Source organism: Theropithecus gelada, chromosome 7b, assembly GCF_003255815.1.
Source record: "Theropithecus gelada isolate Dixy chromosome 7b, Tgel_1.0, whole genome shotgun sequence".
Classification (NCBI taxonomy): domain Eukaryota; kingdom Metazoa; phylum Chordata; class Mammalia; order Primates; family Cercopithecidae; genus Theropithecus; species Theropithecus gelada.
The window spans coordinates 26,216,243-26,236,458 of NC_037675.1; the positions used below are offsets into that span (position 1 = coordinate 26,216,243).

The 20,216-nt window shown below is 39.4% G+C and overlaps 1 protein-coding gene and 1 pseudogene across 6 annotated transcripts in view; one reads left to right on the plus strand and one right to left on the minus strand.

Annotated features, from left to right (window-relative positions):
• Positions 1-20,216, minus strand: part of STXBP6 (syntaxin binding protein 6) — a 253,094-nt gene that overhangs the window by 52,062 nt on the left and 180,816 nt on the right. The gene's annotated exons all lie outside the window — the stretch shown is intronic.
• Positions 12,726-13,301, plus strand: LOC112628727 (annotated as a pseudogene). Its single transcript, XR_003120473.1, has one exon. The product of XR_003120473.1 is annotated as a 60S ribosomal protein L21 pseudogene (transcript).

The window sequence follows — 20,216 nt, forward strand, 5'->3', positions numbered from 1 at the left end:
TTCCAAGTAATTTACAGCATTTTAAAAGCTTAAACACAACTCGAGATCACTGTATATTGCGGGCATGTTTTAAGATTCCCATCTAAGGAAGGTAAGTTCCACTGAAAGTTTGTCATTGAAATGAGGCATGCAGGAACCCCAAGTATTATGACAAATGACCCCATGGAATTCCTCCACAGTGATCACACTGCAGAGCAGTCTTTTTTAATGGAGGCAGTTGTAAGTCTATCCATTCCTGCCTTTTCTCCCCTATTAGTTTATTCCTCGCCCAGTTCTTGGAGTCTGGCTAGTTTTCCTGGGCACTGAGCCCGGTCTGGTTTAATTTTTGTTTATGGTTATTATCTCCAGCATCCTAGTTTCTATTTTGAAGCAGGTGTCTTAAAATTATATTATTATATACACATTGTATAGAGTTAAATTAAGACGTTCCCCTTCTGAAATCAAAACACTTGCACACACACACCCCATTGCCAGACTTTTTGAGTACGTACTTGAAGAAAACATGTTTTAACTATTTCATGTTTTGTTGTTTTGGGGGTCAATAGCTGATAAAAAAAACATGCCAGTCACACAAAATCCAGATGTCTAGTGAAAAACAGTGATTTACCTTCTCCTTCCAAAGGAAAGCTAATTGACAGCACACCCTGGAAAATGCAACCAAATTATCTGGATCAGTAATATCATAGAGCTGCATGCTAGAGGCTCCCAAAGTCATTATTTTGGATAACTTTAAAGGTCAGATAACCAGGGAATTTCTGTTATGCCTTCAACATTCACAAGGAAGAGACCAACACAGAAGCATTTAAAGGAACAGTGTGGGCATGACTTCCAGGTAATACTGCAGACCACTCAGAAGTAGCCGATTCTCCAACCTCCTGCACTGGTATCGGAGGCAGGCAGAAGCATGGGGGCAACCAAATTCAGGCCGCTTTGCTATTAGCTCTGAAAAAACAACATGGTTTTCATAGCTCATGCCTCCTCTTTGGCTTTCATGTAGACTTGCTACTACATTTCAGCTTTGGTTAAGAAGCAGTGACACAAACTATTATGTCCCGAATATCCAGAATATCACTGCCATCACTACTCAAGTGGAGTAATATCTCTGTCTCATGAACGAATGGTCTAAAGAGCTCTTTTTAAAAATGGCCCTTCCATGAGACATTTTATAAAAGCAAAATTCGAAAACTTGCTATACTCAAATGGTGGAGACTAGTGACCTTGCCTGTGCCCAATATGAAAATTCTATTTAATTAAAAACCCATAAGCCAGTCAATAACAAAGACCATGTCATATCAAACTTGGTCTTGCAACAAGTCAGAAAAGTAGAACTGGTAGAAGAGGGAACAAAGACCAAAGGAAAGACAGAAAGACAAGTCACTTGCGTGTTATGTGAAATGGGAGAAGAGCTCAAGATCCAGCTCTTCTGAGAGCAGACCCCCTCTTTCAAGGTCCAGTGGCTGAAAGACCCCTTTTTGCAAAAAGCCACACTCTTACACCTACACTCTCATTATTCACAGCATAATCCCTCAACTATTCCAAAAAGGAAAACCAGTTTGGCCTAAGAAACAAATTATCTATTTAAAATAAATAGCCTTAAAATATTATTTTAAAGGAAACAATCAGTGTATACCACTTCTACATCCTCAACTATCTCATATTTGAGATAGCTGAATAACATCTTTTTACACATCTTTATATATTTACTATACATATTGAACCTGAATTATTTTATAACTTTATGTGGCCATTTCTCAAAAAGTAAAAAAGAAAAAAGAAAAGAAAAGGGGTGAAAGAAAAGCAGATTGCACCCCCAAAAGCTATAGTTTTGATGCTTAGGGTAGCTAAAAATAAATATCCTTAAAATATTATTTTAAAGGAAACAATCAGTATATACCACCTCTACATCCTCAACTAGCTCATATTTGAGATAGCTGAATAACATCTTTTTACACATTTTTATACATTTACTATACACATTGAACTTGAATTACTTCATAACTTTATGTAGCCATTTCTCAAAAAGAAAGGAAAGAAAGAAAGAAAGAAAAAGAAAGAAAGAAAAGGAGCAAAAGAAAAACAAATTCCACCCCCAATAGCTATAGTTTGATGTTCAGGGTGGTGACAAAGCAGAATTTACCACACCTACATACCTAAGATGCCTTAAACTTTCATCACGCCCAGCCCTATTTTGACCTTACAGTTAAGCGAAGGTCCGTGTTTTGTGGTATGCTTCAGCTCTCTGCTCTGCTTGAGTCTAACCACCAGACATTTTGATTTCAACAAGAGTGCTGATGAAAAATAAATAATCTAGAGGCAAAAAAAGGCAGTATTCACACAGAATCTTATTAGGGCTGCTGTGTGACTGTGCCAGAGGTGACTAAGGGAAAAGGAAAAAGCGAGCTTCTGAAATGAGGGTTCAGGAAGTAACTGACTGTGGCTTCTTGGTGCTGCTGTGGTGACAGAACAGGCTATGTGGCCAAGGTGAGAAATAAGTATTTGAAGCTAGTTTCCTTACTGCTCTTCCAAAGCTCTAATGTATGATAATTCTAGGTGGATTTCACAATATCCATGAGAAACAAATATCAGGTCTGAGGCTGCTGCGTCAGCAATTCTATCAGGCAAGATGGCTGAATGTTTATAAAGCATAAAAGCAAAAATATCTAGTTTGTTACCTTAAATGCTTTCAGAACAGGGAAACATCCGCTCTGTTGTAGTTAGTGGGAAATGGAGCATGGTGCTCTCCACACAGGATTGATCTTTCGCTTCTCATACTATTTCTCAGTGTGTTATAATTTGGGGACATAACAAATGTTTAGACCCTGCAGGCTATGTAACCCAGAGTTGCAAACCAGACCAACTTTTGAAATGGTCAAAAGTTTGTCTCTGGGGCCCTCCCCTTCTCCTTCTGTTCCTTCCTTCCCATCTTAGAATCTGGCTCTCTTGCCAGATTCCCAATTGGACCCAAAGGGGTCTGACATGGGATTCTTAAATCTGCACATTTTTTGTTCTGTTTTGTTTTCAAGACAGGTCTTGCTCTGTTGCCTATGCTGGAGTGCAGCAGTTGCAGTGATGACTTAGTGCAGCCTCCGTCTCCTGGGCTCAAGCGATCTTCCCTCATCAGCCTCCCAACTAGCTGGGACTACAACAGATATGTGCCACTACATCCTGCTAATTTTTAAAGTTTTTGTAGAGATAGGGGTCTATGTTATCCAGGCTGGTCTCAAACTCCTGGGCTCCAGTGATCCTCCCACCTTGTCCTCCCAGAATGTTAGGATTACAGGTTGAGGCACCATGCCCGACCTAAATCTGTATGTTTTAAGGAAGGTCTGTTTCTTTTTTGTTTTTCAAAAGAACAGCAACAACAAAAACGGTGGTACTTCAGTCATGTGCACCAAGCCACTGGGGAAAAATGTAGGATGCCCTTAAACAGTTCCTGCTCCATTAACTCCAAAGGTGGAAGGAAACAATAAAATCAGTACATAGGGCTTTGGGAAGCAGATTTCCTCAGTCTACTGAAGAGATATTCACAAAGAAAAAAGTTTTCCAGACAGAAGTTTCCTGATTTTGAATCACTAGTTCCTTAGTATCACTAGTTCCTAGGTATCCAACTATATACCACATTCTCATCTCCACAAGTGGAAGAAGAGACAATGGAAAGTCTAGGAAATTTTTCCAAAAGGGATGCCAAAAAGGAACCACTTTATGAAAATGTCTTCCTTTGTAAAGTAGTTTGGGTAAGTCTTTCAGTAGAAGGAGAAAAATAAAAAAAAATCTTGCTAAAATATTCTATAGGAAGGCTGCTTTAATATGAAGGAGAACACTACGTCCAGAGTAGTTAGCAACTATGCAAATAATAGAGCAAGTGCTTGCCCTACACCAACTTTGCAGGTGGTACTAGCTGGTTTTAATGCTTCCACATGCCAACAAGAAAGTGGCATTACTTTTGGAATGTGCCATTTTAATGCCACATGAGATCTAGTTAGTACTTTAAAAATCTAGTCCCTTTTAATTTTAAACCTTCTTTTTTTTTTTTTTTTTTTTTGAGACGGAGTCTCGCTCTGTAGCCCAGGCTGGAGTGCAGTGGCCGGATCTCAGCTCACTGCAAGCTCCGCCTCCCGGGTTCACGCCATTCTCCGGCCTCAGCCTCCCGAGTAGCTGGGACTACAGGCGCCCGCCACCTCGCCCGGCTATTTTTTGTATTTCTTAGTAGAGACGGGGTTTCACCGTGTTAGCCAGGATGGTCTCGATTTCCTGACCTCGTGATCCGCCCATCTCGGCCTCCCAAAGTGCTGGGATTACAGGCTTGAGCCACCGCGCCCGGCCAATTTTAAACCTTCTTTATGCTGTTGATAATTTTATTACGTGTAAAAATATGTAGATTTTTATTTTGAAAGGATACTTTCTTTTTCAAGTAAATGACAGGTAGTCCTGGACTATTACATTTTAACCTTAAAATTAGGAACCTTAACCCCTGGAAGGCTTGAATTCCCCACTGCCCTCCCCAGACTAGGACCATGATATGGTTGTATTATAATGGATACAAAGTACTAACTGAGGTATGCATGTATAAATCAGTGAGGGAATGAAAGTTTTTTTTTAAGTTTTAATTTTTGGCCTTTGAGCTTCTTGTGGAGAATTTAATATATTCTTGAGTCAGGTGGCTGCTTTTGATGCCTTTGATGGCTCCTCTACAAAAGGAAGAAGAGTTCCTGTGCCCACAAGAAACCATGAACTTACTTCAGTTTCAATTGTTTAGTTTCAAAATTCAGCCACAGTTTTAAGGAATTTGAACATTTTCTTACTAGAAAAGAGGAGTATCCCAAGAACTACAAGTAAGACTAAAGAAAATGTTAATAACCAAGAAGTTATAGAAATATCAAAGACTAGAAGAGAGGAATTTAGGGGTTAAAACCTCTTACAACAATCTCTTTTCCTCCAATCCTTATTCTAGCAGCATCTCTCTTAAGTGATTCTGTTTGTTTCGGGCTTCCTGAAAATCTGATTTCAGGGAGACTCAACAACCCGAGGTTTCCCAATGTGTTTGATTTTTTAACTTCCTTAGACATTTCTCCACAGACCTGCAGAGAAAATAAATTTGCATGCATTTTGGATAAGGGGAACACACATGATGAATTATAAAACCTAGTTAATATTAGTTACTGCAAACTAATAGTTATATTTTATATGGAAAGTTTATATAACATGTCTGTTTCATGTAATATAACTGTGAAACAAACAAACAAACAGGTCAGAGCAAGACAGTAAATGTCCAGAGTTGTGACAACTGATGGTTTCTGAAAGGGATTAAATCCAATTCCACCTATGGTATTAAACAAGGAGGATAATGGAAGGGGTTAACTAACTACAGTCATAAAGTCTTATTCTGTTCTTACTTCCTCAATTCTAGTAACAGATGTAAACATCATTTTTGATCTATTCTTAGGCGAGATTTACAGAGTATCAAAAAACAAAGGCTTCAAAGAAGCAGCCACTTGACTCAAGAATGTATTAAGTTTCTCCACAAGAAGCTCAAAGGCTGAAAATAAAAACTCGAAAAAGAGATTTCTTTAATATTATGCTTTCCTTTAACATTATCCATTATATACTGAAAAGTGTAGGGCAAACAGCAATTCTCTTCAGGAAAATGTCATACATGGTAGAAATTCAATGCATATTTTACCTAGAAGAGCGGCTAAAAAGCAGTCTTAGAACTAAGAACCCCTTTACAATGAGAAGAGATGGAAGCGTTTCTGCAGCTAAGGAAGCAGGTGAGGGAAGGGCCTGTGACTATGCTCCCGGACACCACGCACCTGCTGCTGAGCATCCTCTTTCAACACATAGGTTAGGTCTAAAAGAACCATGGAAGGATGTCATGAGCACGTGGATCTCCTCTAATGTGAAAAGGCCATTCCAAAGGGAAAGAAAGGGACTCAAATTTGAAGGAGAAAGAGTAACACACAGAGAATTTTTAAATGGACTAGATACTAAACATATAATATCACTAGGTTTTTGGAAAAATCAAAGCTGCTATTACTTGGCAAGCATAAGCTGTGAAATATAATTACCACTATCAGTCAAGCAAAGGCAGATTTATCTGCTCTCTTGGCTCTCCTCCCTCCTCACCACCACCACCATCCCTTCCTCAGTATTTTAAATCATACATTGTAAATGAAGGGATACAGCACCGAACTTCTAAAAAAAGTGCATGGTATCACTAAGAACCTGCCACCTTCTCTCTCTATTGTGTTCGACTGGGGAGTAAAATCCAGCAACACACTCGGGTTAAAACCAAGATCAACTATATTATAAAAATTATCTAAAATTAAAATTAGCTGAATTTATTTTAATTTAAAAAATTATTTTAATTTTTAATTTTTTAAACTCTAGGCAGTATCTACTAAAGCTAAACATGTACATATTTTATGACCCAACAATTCTAATCCTGTGGCTACATCCAATCCAGATAAGTGCTATGTCTACCCTCCTACCTGAAGTAACCCAAAATGGACAAAATATATGAAGCAATGGTTTTTAAGGCGTTGTATATCAAGCAATGAAGCATAGTGACCCCTGAGAGATGGGAAATGAGTAAGGTGAGCCCTACAATTGTTCTAGTTTACTGCTTTGAGAGAGTTTCTAGGCTGTGGTGCAGGGAGGAATAACCCACGAAGAGACTGGCAGATTCCCTGAGTTGAAGCGAGTGCTGAGAACCCAGGGATATCAAGGTGGCTAAAATTCTTAAGACAGAGTACTAGAGAAGACAGACACAGACAAAACTCTAGAAATCTGCAGAGATTTGCCCATGACAATTCAAATGAGTGATTCCCATCACATGTTTGTGAGGAAACTACCTGAGGTTTAAAAAATAATCACTCAAAATGAATAGAGGATACGGCTGGCTATAGTGCCTGTTTCCGTTATCCAGACTGTTAAAACCTCAAGATTCCTGGGGCACTGAGTAGAATACACAGAAAAGTCCCACTTCATTAGTGAGGAATAATTAGCCCTAGACAAGCAATGCTCTAGTCCTGTACAACAAATATGGTATGAAGATGATATAGTATTGAGTTTATAAAATATGAAAAAGTAAAATGTATAGCAACAGTAGCAAAATTTGGGATGGGAGAAATGAAAGTGAACTATTGGACAGTTCTCATACTATACATGAAGTAGCATATTACCTGAAGGTAGAGTATGCTAAAGATATAGGCTATAAACTCTAAAATAACGAAATGAAACCACTAAAATAACAAGAGAGTCACAGTTGTAATGGATAAATCTATAGATTTAATGCTATCTCAATCAAAATTCCAGTGGGATTTTTTTTTTGGTAGAATATGACACATTAATTATAAAACTCATATGGAAGTTCAAAAGGCTAGAAGAGCGAAAACAACTATGGGAAAAAAACGTTGGAAGACTTACACTATCTGATTATAAGACTTGTAAAACTAAATGTAATATGGTTGATGGTTATGTACTCTGCAAAATTCATGTTAAAACCTAATCCCCATTGCAAAAGTATTGAGAGGTAGGCCCTTGAGAAAGAGATCGGGCCATGAGAGCTCCAACCTCACGAATGAATTTAGTGCCTTCTAAAAGGGACCTGGGAACTAGCTTGGCTCTTTTGCCCTTCTGCCATATGAGGACACAGCATTCATCTCTCTGGAGGATGCAGCATCAAGGCACTATCTTGGAAACACACACTGGGCTCTGAGCAGATACTGAACCTGCCAGTGTCTTGATCTTGATCAGCACCTCCAGGACTGTATGAAAAAATGTCTGTGGTTGATAATTGCCTAGTCTCAGGTATTGTGTCACAACAAGCACAAATTGATCAAGACACTAAACTAATCAGGACAATGTAATACTGGCATCATGACAGACACATAGATCAATGGAACAGAATAGAGAGGCTGGAAAGCCCCGTACGTATGTGGAAAACTGGTTTTCAATAAAAGTGAAAAGGCAATGCTATGGAGAAAGGACAGTCTTTTCAACAAATGGTACCGGAACAACTGGATATCCACATGTACACAGAGGAACTTCATTTCATACTTTGTACTATACACAAAAAATAAATCGAAATGGATGATATATCTAAATGTAAAGGCCTAAAATTACAACACTTTTAGAAGAAAACAAAGAAGAAAATCACTATGACCTTGGGTTACGGCAAAGATTTCCTATATATAACACTAAAAGCACAATTTATGAAAGACAAAGTTAATAAGTAGGACTTCATGAAAAACTCACGCTCTTTAAGAAAATGAAAAGACAAGCCACAAACTGTGAGAACATATTTGCAAATCATATCTGATAAACTTGTATCTGCCGGGCATAGTTGCTCATGCCTATAATCCCAGTACTTTGGGAGGCTGAGGTGGGCAGATTGCTTGAGCTCAGGAGCTTGAGACCAGCCTGGGCAACATGGTGAAACCCTGTATCTACAAAAAATACAGGAACCAGCTGGGTGTGGTAGCATGCTTATAGTTCCAGCTACTCAGGAGGCTGAGGTAGGAGGATTGCTTGAGCCCGGGAGGCAGAGGTTGCAGTGAGCTGAGATCATGCCACTGCACTCCAGCTTGGGAGACAGAGTGTGACTCTGAACACACACAAACAAACAACAACAAAAATCTTGTATCAAGAATATACATTTAGAAACTCTCAAAATTCAACAAAAGAAAGCTAAATTAATAAGCAAAAGTGAAAAGGCAATGCTATGGAGAAAGGACAGTCTTTTCAACAAATGGTACTTCACTAAAGAAGGTGTGGATGGAAAATAAGCACATTAAAGGATGTTCAACATTACTAGTCATCAGGGAGATGCAAATTAAAACCACACTAAGATATTACACACCTACTATTAAAAATTAAATTAAAAATACTAAGGATACCAAGCGTTGGCTTGTATACAAATGTTCAGAGCAGATTTATTTGTCATAGCCAAACACTGGAAACAACCCAAATGTCCCTCAGCAGGAAAACGGATAAACTGTGGTATATCTATACATGGAATCAGAGACGAAAGCAAGTGCAGATTATGGAGACTGGTGAACAAGGCTTTGTAAACACGAAGCAGGGGAGTCAAAGATGTGACCTGCATTATAAAAAATGTTCTCCAACTGCTGCAGGTCAAAGAGGTCATGGCAGGAATGGGTATGAAAGCAGGGAAACCCTTCTGGAACTTCTACGGCAATAGCCCAAGAGAGAGGTGCTGCCCCTAGCTTAGATCAGATGGTAGTAGTAAAAACAGAGAGAAAAGGGGTAGTCTAACCCACTCTTCATTGCAGTTGACTCTCCAGACCAAAATCTTCAAGGTCACTCACCAAGTCCCAGGCATGTTCGTACCTCAGTGCCTAATGAATTGGAGGCCACTGCTTATTGAACATCACATTTTGTACATGTCAGGAAAATAAAGATAATTCTTTGTATTTTTATTTACCTGCAGTGCTATCAGACTGTAAATAACCTGAAAATGCAAGACTATGTCTTTGCATTCTTCAGGTACATGGTAGGGTGCCCCACTGAGAGTTTTAACTCAAATATGCATCACATGACATATCTCCATTCTGATCAGAAATAACCATCTATTTGCTGTATGTACTGGTGACTGTGATTAGCAATATTTCACCTGCCCCACTATCTTTTTTGGCTATCTCTCTCTCTCTTTCTCTCTCTTTTTTTTTTAAATCCAGGGTCATTTCAGGCAATATGGGGAAACAAAAAAAGAATAAGCAGGCACACCTGACTACCAAATCCCGCTATGTGGTAAAGAGCAGCTTCTCTCATACAGAAAGCTGGCATCTCTGTGACTTCTGTGCAGATACCAAGGTGAAACAGATTGTTATGCACATCATTAGTATTTATGTGGCAGCCTATGAATCATTCCCAAAATAAATGATGCCACTTGTGGTAAATGATTTCTTCCTAAGAAAAATCCCTGGGGGGTCTTTCCAGAGCACAGCCTTGATGAAGATTCAGAACAAAAGAAATAAAATACCCGACTCTCTGGTGCTGGATAAGTGGTGATATGCTCAGCTTTCTCTATTCAATTCTCCACTGATACTTTGTGCCTAAATCGCAACATAATTGGAGGACAAACTGTTTTACGGAGATGAGCCACAACTACCAAAACACTTGCTCTTCTCAAAACTCGGCTGTTATGATGTCTGCACACTTCCATCTACCTGTCCCATGGTATCGTCCCCTCCCTCAGACTTACAGCCTAAAGTAGAGATTATTCTGATAAAGCCAATCTAAAGAGAACAGTCACCAGATTGAGCCATTACTCTATGACAGAGAGAAGCTGTTGCTCTCAATAAATACTAAAAGTGGTCCCTAAACTTTGTTCCATGGGGTTCAAGGATATAGCTCAGTGCTTATCCAACTTTTTGGTGTGTACACTATGAAGTATGGTTCCTTAGTTTTACTGGATGTCACTGTTTTCCACTGTGAAGGTAAGGCCATTATATTAAAAAAATGAGTAACAGGAACACCCATTATGTATAGTATGGTTTGTGTTAGGCAGAGAATAAATTTATCAAAGGATCATGCATGCCAGTAAGCAGACCTGCTAATTTTGAATTTTCAAGCCCTTTGCATAAACTTATTTTGGAACTAAAACCTCAGTTTACTTTGACTGAAATTTGAGGCAGAAATCATCAACTCTGCATTGGAAGGTAACCTATACTAGGTTTAAAGCTGTACTTAACGAGGGGCCAAATATGTCAAGTCCTTAGATCAACAAAACGCTACGAATTATAACTTCTATTGGCTCCTTCAAAAGCAATGTTTTGCATTCTTTTAATGTACAAGCTAAAGTTCTGTTCAGCCTATTACACCAATTTGACATAATTAAAGTTCACTTAACTGATTTTACATGTACAGTTTGTACTTCTGCCTATGTAATCAAGGTAATACAGAGTTATAGAGTGGGAAGATATCTCAAGATGTTTATTCTCCACTCCACATGTTACCTTTGGGCATGTTACCTTCTAAGATACATTATTCCAGTGTTATTTTTTTTACTCTCATAAAAATAATTTACAACCCATCCTAATATTTAAAAAGTGTGATAAGAAACTCTTCTTTCAGGTTATGACTACAGCCATTTGCATTTGCTTATATTTTCATACTCTTGAAATCTGTCATTTAAACGGTCTCCAGTTTTCTTCATGTTCAAATTGTCCTGGTTCATTTAATCTTCCTAAATAGACTCCCTACCCCATCACCACCACCTGTGTGGTCCTCCATTGACCCTAGCTGAGCTCTCCATGCCCCCTTTCAGATCTAAGTGGAATGGTTTAAAAACACATCACAAAAATGTGAAACACAAGTTCACATTCAGAGTTGGACTGGTCAGCACTGCTATTTGAGTATGCCTGAATTTTTAAAAACTATGATGCTACATGCTCATGGCCATCTTGTTATCTGCCATGGTGCTATATAGGCTCATTCTTTGGCCACATACTTAAAGAGATCAGAGAAAAATGTAATTGACATTTGAAACATGTTTTTTTTTTTTTTCTCTAGAAGCCACACCAATATTTTACATCCCATTATGTTCTTTTTTCACTATTTTCATATAGCAGGAAGCCTATTTTAAACTGCTTAAGGCAGAAAAAGCTATTTCCTTTCCTCACTAAAGAATTTCACACTGGAGAGGCATGGCTTCTACTTCTATGCCTTCTCCAGCTCCCATTCCCAATCAAAGTAGAGCGAGGTGTTTAGCAGAATTCTTTGCACACGGTAAGTATCAATAGTGAGTATATCCATTAAACGATCACTATTAATATTGGGTGATAGGTTTTGGAAGTAGGAAGATGGCACGGGGGAGAAAAGATTAAAAGATGAAAGGTGTTGTGTGAAGTCTGTTGGCAGGTGTAACCGGCAGTTGCCATGGCTTGAATAACTCCCATCAAGAAAGAGTAACTTCCATAAATACGTGCTGTAGGTCTTGCTTCATCAAGCTGTACATTAGGAATGTGCCAGAGGATGCTGTCAGGGGCAAAAGTCACAAGAACACTCACAAAGCAGCAACCAGCTGAATATTTACTACCTGCAGAAGCAAATGATAAAATCTGTCCTCTCCAGAGCAAGGACTGTCTGCACGACGTTGCTGCTTTCAAGCCATGGCCCACTACTGGATGGTGCCTGGATGGCTTATGAGAAGAATGGAGCACATTTTCCAAATGTGAAGATCACTAACTCAGGAACTCTGATGTCTTCCCATAACCTAAACTCAAATATCATTGCCTGGGACCATGGATCAAAACATTCACCTGACTCATCAGAGCTAGTAACTTTATAAGAATCTGCCTCTCTGGGATGTGTGAGGCCACAAAAGCAATGCATCTGCTTGAGAGTCTTTACTAACAATCTGGTGCCTCCATCTGACTCCATGGGCCCAGATCTCCACGGCCAACAGACTAATTTCTTAATTAGCCTTTGCCAGGCCTCCTGCATACCTTAGCACTAAGCAGTACCAGCACTTCTATAAAGAAGGAAAATTCTTCAGGAACTAACAATACTAAACAAATAAACAGAGAAACTAAACTATGCCAAAATTCCCATGAAGACTTACTTTTTCAAACAGAAATTTTAGTCTATTAGCAAATCAGCAGATTCCTAGACACACTCTAGTATGAATAAGAAATCCAAATGGGTCTCAGAGGATAAGCATTGAGGAGTAAAATGCAAAATAAAATACAAAAAAAGCCCTTTCGGCCGGAACCGCCATCTTCCAGTAATTTGCCAAAATGACAAACACAAAGGGAAAGAGGAGAGGCACCCGATATATGTTCTCTAGGCCTTTTAGAAAACATGGAGTTGTTCCTTTGGCCACGTATATGCGAATCTATAAGAAAGGTGATATCGTAGACATCAAGGGAATGGGTACTGTTCAAAAAGGAATGCCCCACAAGCGTTACCATGGCAAAACTGGAAGAGTCTACAATGTTACCCAGCATGCTGTTGGCATTGATGTAAACAAACAAGTTAAGGGCAAGATTCTTGCCAAGAGAATTAATGTGCGTATTGAGCACATTAAGCACTCTAAGAGCCGAGACAGCTTCCTGAAACGCGTGAAGGAAAATGATCAGAAAAAGAAAGAAGCCAAAGAGAAAGGTACCTGGGTTCAACTGAAGCGCCAGCCTGCTCCACCCAGAGAAACACACTTTGTGAGAACCAATGGGAAGGAGCCTGAGCTGCTGGAACCTATTCCCTATGAATTCATGGCATAATAGGTGTTAAAAAAATAAAAATAAAAGACCTCTGGGCTGAAAAAACAAAAACAAAAACAAAACAAAACAAAAGGATGAAAGACAAATGCATTTGAGCCTGCCAATGCAAACCTACATTGGCAAATCAGGAATTACAAATAAGATAACTGGCCACAGTTCTCCAAGTGTCTTTTTATTGAATCTTTTCTCAGCTGCTGTGACTTCATACCTGAAATCAGTGATAACATACAATGCTAAGCATGCACATTTTGGAGTTCCAAGGCACTTGAGATCCTGTATAGCGCAGACACATAGGCCATCACACAAAACCCTAAGCGCTGGCAAAATCATGCCAATTCTAAGCAGTCTTAGAGGAACTGACTGACACAGTGACTAACAAAGGCCATTTCAGGGTGTGATGCTGTTACAAGGATAGAATGAATGCCTCTCTCCTATATGTCTCTGCTAAAGAGGTCAAGGATGTCAATGAGAGTAGGGAGATGCCAGGGTCCACCCAGTGGCAGTGCAAAGGCTGCCCTCTTGACCACAGGACATCATCCTTAACCCTTATAGTTAGAATTCTGTGCAAATGGCTTGGCTGTGAGTCCTTATCACTGCTGTCAATTGTCTTGTCACATGTAGAAGATGTTATTCTGATGGGTAAAATTACTCAGAAGTCTTGATAGTTCAAGTCTAAATTATAGAACTTATTTCTAGAAAAATAAAGGTTTGATTCTCTAAGTAATGCAATGTAATGGATCATCATAACTGTGCCCAAATACACAATGTCTGGCTGGTCCTCACCTATTCAGCCTCACTTTCAATTCCACACCTCCATGACCAAACTCCATTAGAGGCTAGACACCGCTGAAGTGGCCAACTCCTTCCAGGACCTGGCACAGGACCCTGGGATGCCTTCACAGCCACCTCCTCCAAATCTAACGTGTGTCCGTCCTTCACAGGCCAAGTCTAGATCCTCCCTCTGCCACATGGCTTTCCTCAGCACTCCAGCTCACACTTCTTGCCTTTCCCAAAACGTTTTTAATTTTTCTCTGTAACATTCATTCTGGGACTTTGTTGTACGAATCTAATTCAGAAACATAAAGGAAACATGCTATTTGCAAGTAAATGGTTGGTCCTAAACTGCTAGGTTGCTTTTTATTTTTAATTTAATAGGTTAAGCTGTTTTTGTACATATCTTATTCATTCTATTCATTTGCTTGGGAAGTATTTTTGCCCTACAGGTGGTGCAAAGGGAAGCTTCAGCCAAACTCGTCATGAATTTATAAAAAAATCCTAAATTCAGAATGCATAAGCCTCCCTCGAATAAGAATGTATCCCCTGATAACCTTGCAATAGGATCTTGTTTATTAGTAGTTTGGTATTCTAGGCAAAATAGAATATAGTCCCTTCTTCTCAAGGGTTTTCAGGTTACATTTAGATGAAAAAAAAAATTCAAGCAAGAAATGGTAGTTCAGGGCCAACAGAGGGTTCAACAAGCCAGAAGAGCCAGGGCAGTTTTCAGAGGAAGGCAAGTCTGAAGAAAGTCTCAGAGAAAGAGAAGAAACTGAATCCCTCAGGGGAGAGAAATGAATACACAGAATAGTCACTCTCACATGTCCCAGTGAATGGTGAAAAAGCCACATTTCCAGAGGCAACCAAGTAAAAGGTAGAGTGGAAATGGCTATGACGTGATTGGTTTGGGATTCTAAGAAATGAACAATGAAAACAGTGACTTCTATCTCTGGACTGAAGTCACTGTGGTGTCCCCATAGAAGGAAGTACGGGAACGGTCACTGCCTTCTGTGTGTGACATTTGTTTTTCTGTCTTAGTGTTAGACAACAACCACTAACTTTCTCCCTTTTCCTGAGGACTCCTTTGTAAGGAGATTAATTTTGCAGATGAAAGTCTGCACCCTGGTTCATTCTTCTCTGACTGACGGTAACAATGAGGGTGTAGGAGAAGAACATAGGAACAGTGTCCAAGCGTAACTGAAGGTGGCTGTGTCTGCCTGAACTCCTGCGCATACTCTTTTCCTAAGACAATGTGTATAACAATGCACAGACCACTGTGCCCACCTTGGATAGACAAGTGCCTTCTTTTGCTGGTGTGCAGGTGCAAAAGCCCTTCATTGTCAATTCTGCTGCCCTACAAATGAGATAAGGGAAGCATTTGTAGTATCACAAACTAAAGTTAGTATTCACTGAGCACACCAAATGGGAACTTCCAAATTTTAAGTAATGGCAATTTTTAAGAGATGGAGGAAGAAAAAACCACTTGCTTTCTCCTTGGAAAATTTCTCATTCCCTCTCTCCTCCTTTTGAGGGTACAAGGAATATTTTCTGGCCAGTTGTCTGAATTGAGGGCAGAGTGTTGTGGGGAGGGCATTCCTATTAAAGCTAGGGGCAAGGGAGATGAGAGGAATAATCACTCGGATTCTGATGTCCAGTGCTTATGCCCTAATTTCACATTTGTATTATGGGACTCACTATACTACTAGCCTCCATTTCCAGTCAACATTTCCATAAAGTGTTGCTCAAGTATGTTCAGAAGAGGAGTGTTGAAAGCCCCTTGCCCTAGTTCCACCCACAGGTACAGACCTCATTATGCTCTAGGCTCCATCCCATCCATGCTGTCTCAGCCACTATCCTTGAAAGGCTCTGGAGAAACACAGCCAGAATCCAAATCACTCCCAAATGTAAACACGCTTTGTTCACCAAAGCGTAAAGCCAAGCAGAAAGCTAGGATGGTCCATGCATTGTCACAGGTGGAAGGTCATCGTAATTCAAAGAATAAAGCTAATTAAGTGACTTTTTCAGATATGAGAAAAAAGTTGTTTGCTGAGACAACAAAGTAAAAGGAAATTTATGTGAGAATACATAAAATGTTTCCTGCTGGGAGTCTTAGACAAGGTCCCTTTGCAGGGGTCCCAGAACTATATAGTGGCTCTTTCAAAGAATTTACACATCGACCGGCTGTCTCCTGAGAGGAAGGGGACGCCCCTTCCTGACTCCCTGTCAGTGGGAACATACTCATTAAATGGCTCTCCAGTGGAAGCCAATGTTTCTACTATCAAATCACCCTATCATTCCTCACCTGCTCCATCATGGGCCAAAACAGCACAGGATTTGGCCTAGAAACTAAGCAATCCCTTCTGCAAAGGAAGCTGCTCTACATGGGGAATGACCCTTGTACCCATTAGCACTGACTGCAGCTAACTGAGTAACAGCAACAACTCTAACAAGGAGGAAGCATCAGAGAGAAAGCCCTGGACCAGGAGTCAGGAGGCTGGGGCTCCTGTGCCCATTCTGCCTGCCTGTCCATGGACATTTCAGACATGAGTCTTTTCCTGTCTGGGTATCAATTTCATCATTTGTAGGACAAAACCAGATGAGAAAGACCCTAAGAGCGCCTTCTAGTTTTGACCTTCTACAATTCTATGAGTCACAGAAGTGCATCTTGCATGCTGTGATGCCCTTCTCTCAAGCCTGGAGGTCTCACTGATAAAATGAGAAACAGAACACTATTTTATGGATAAAAAGAGTATGATTGATCTTTACATAAAAGCTGAAAATGTATAATGTCTATTCATTTTAAAACATCCAACACACAGAGAATCTTCAACCTTTATGTCCAGGCATTGTTTTAGGACTCATTTGAGATTCTTAAAGAGATTGCCAGATGAACTCTTGGGGTGGGGGTAGCAAGGGGAGGACTCTTGGCAGGAAGGAGCTTCATGCTATGAGAAAGCTATTCTGTTGGGAGTGGAAAGATGTTATGCTCATAACTTTCCTAAATTCCCCTGGAGCGAATCATAGCCGAATATGAGACATTTATGTAAATTTTCTATTTCACTTAAGAGGAATTAAAACTGCCAACACTTGAATCATAAAGCAGTGTGACTATTCTTCTGGAAAATTCTGATGGCACAAATAACATTCATCAAAAAATATTTACTGTGTGCATACTGAAGGAAAAGTGACACAAAGGGGTAAGGGTGGAAGAAGGGGAAATGAGTTGAGGGGTGTTAATAGGTACAAGGTGATTGAAGCGCAGTCATATTCATCAGGGGGTTCACATTTCAGAAGAGAAATAACAAGTCCCTAAGCGCTGAAATAGCAGCAGGATATGATAAATACGGCAACATGCATTTCTTATCGCTACAAGTGTATAACACCAAACGGAGTGGAGGGGTGGGGCGAGAGGTGGGTTTTCGGTGGATGCAGGGCAGCTTCTTTATGAAAGCAGTGTCATTTGGGCTGTGGCTGGAAGGATGGGTAGGGCTGATAAGGATCAAGGAAAAGAGAAGCAAGGCAGATCTCATTTAACTCTGAAACTACCCTTGTGCTTCCATAACTAAAAAGAGGAACCCTACTAACCGGGGAAGGCCCACCTTACAGGTACAGAAATAAAACCAGCCAGAGAGCAGCTGATTTCTTTTAGAATGGCTTGACCTGGGATGAATCTTAAGACAACTCATATCCTGGCCAAGAATCCTGGATACTCTATGCTCAAACTTAATGTTTAGGAAGTAATCTTGTTAAATACATATTTATATTGAAAAGCAGAACTCCAAACTTCCTCGTCTTGTTTCCTGGCCTCAACACAAAGGCACTATTATTTTCTTGAAAAGGAAATTCTTCCAGTGCCCCTGCCCAGGCTCTGACAACACGTGTTTGCCCTCAATCTCCTTCCTCTTCTTGCAAGGACACCCATAGTTAAACTCACATTAGTGTGGGGTAGCGCAAGGGGTTTGACATAGAAGCAGCGATGATGTACTTGTGTTTCCGCTTAACCTGTGCAAACGATGTTCCTGAGAGAGAACATTGAGAATCTACTTCCCTTGAGATCTGCTATCTATTAGCAATTCAGCTGCAGGGCGAGGTTCACTTAATTTTAAAATGTAAGTCAAGAGCCTAAAATTGGTAATTGGGCATTTAATTGGGTCTGCGAAGGCACTTACTGGATTTTAACAGCTTCAACAGGTAATGTTTAAGAACATTAAAAATTAGAGCAATGATGAATCAGATGCAAATGGAAAGTGAATGAATTTTGGCACTATAATTTAACACACAGCTAAGTAGTGTTTTGAGCTGAAGATGTTGAGCCTGGTTGGTTTTCTTAAATTTTCTTACATGCCAGGGATTATCAAAATATTTCACTTTTTAAGCTTGGCTTACCTTATCATAAAACTCTACTTTGAAGAATTCAATTCAGCAGGTATATATTTGGCCTAATTGCAGTCAGTATTGCTTAAGCTTATAGGGAATGCTAAGAAGTATGAGCTTTATTAATATAGTGTGGTTAAACAAAACAAAGAACATCTGTGAATATAATAGAAATCTGGTCACTCACTGGGGCATCCAGTAGACATTGGCTGGACATCTGCTAATTGAATACAATGGCTCTTTTATGATGGTCTGTACTCAAAGACCTCAAAACCATTTTATAAATGCTACCAGTGCCTGCTGACTACTTGTTCTTTTTTAAATTTTATTTTAAACACGTAATACATTTTCACACAATTAAAAAATAACATATTGAGACATCTTACTCCCATCTCTGTGTCCATCTACTCCTTTCCTTTCCTCTTCCCCTGCCTTCCTGTATACCTTTAGATAATTTCTTTACATGGAAATAACAATAAACTGACAGTCTCATTTCCTCCCTTTCTTACACAAAAGGTAGTATATTATATACATTTTCTTTCTTTCCTTCCTCCCTCCTTCCCTCTTTTCCTTATTATTTTATCTGGGAACTCCTCAAGATTCATAGAAAAAATCTAAATTCACAGCAAACTTCTTCCTACTTTGTATAGCTGCATAACATTTACTCCATTCCAAGGATGAAACATGAACTACTTAACGAGTCCCCCACTGATGGATAGTGAGTTGTTTCTAATCTTTTACTACTGCAAACAATGCTGCATAACTAATTTTGCAAGTATGTTTTGAGAATAAAGTTCCAGAAGTGGATTGGATTACACATTCAAAAAGCAAACATACTTGTAATTTTAATAAATATTACCACTGGCCTTCTATAAGCAATGTAACATCTTGCATTCCCACCAGAAACCTATATCTATTTCCTCACATACATGCCAAGACAGTGTGTAGTCAAGCTATGCTTTTACCAATTTGAGAGATAAGAAGTTACATCTCAGTGTAGTTTTAATTTGCATTTGTCTTATTATTGGTGAGGTCCATTTGTATTTATTTTCTTGTGAATTATCTTCATTTTTTTTTTGCCCATTTTTCCATTGTGTTGACCATCTTTTTCTTAATGATTTCTAGTGGCTTTTTCTATTCTAAGGGGATTAGCCCTTTGTGATATGAGTATTCTCCCAGTATGTCATTTGTCTTTCGACTTATGAGGATTTGCACCATGACATTTTGGCAGTTTTGTTTTGTTATGCTTTTTTTAAAAAAATAGTCATTCATCAATGTTTTCTTCTATGGTGTCACGATTTTCAGTTGTAGATAGGAACTCCTTCCCCACGCCAAGAATCTGCCTTAAAACATTTCTGGTTTGAAAAAACAAACAACCCCATCAAAAAGTGGGCAAAGGATATGAACAGACACTTCTCAAAAGAAGACATTCATACAGCCAACAGACACATGAAAAAATGCTCATTATTACTCGCCATCAGAGAAATGCAAATCAAAACCACAGTGAGATACCATCTCACACCAGTTAGAATGGCAGTCATTAAAAAGTCAGGAAACAACAGGTGCTGGAGAGGATGTGGAGAAATAGGAACACTTTTACACTGTTGGTGGGACTGTAAACTAGTTCAACCATTGTGGAAAACAGTGTGGTGATTCCTCAAGGATCTAGAACTAGAAATACCATTTGACCCAGTCATCCCATTACTGGGGATATACTCAAAGGATTATAAGTCATGCTGCTATAAAGACACATGGACACGTATGTTTACTGCGGCACTATTCACAATAGCAAAGACTTGGAATCAACCCAAATGTCCATCAGTG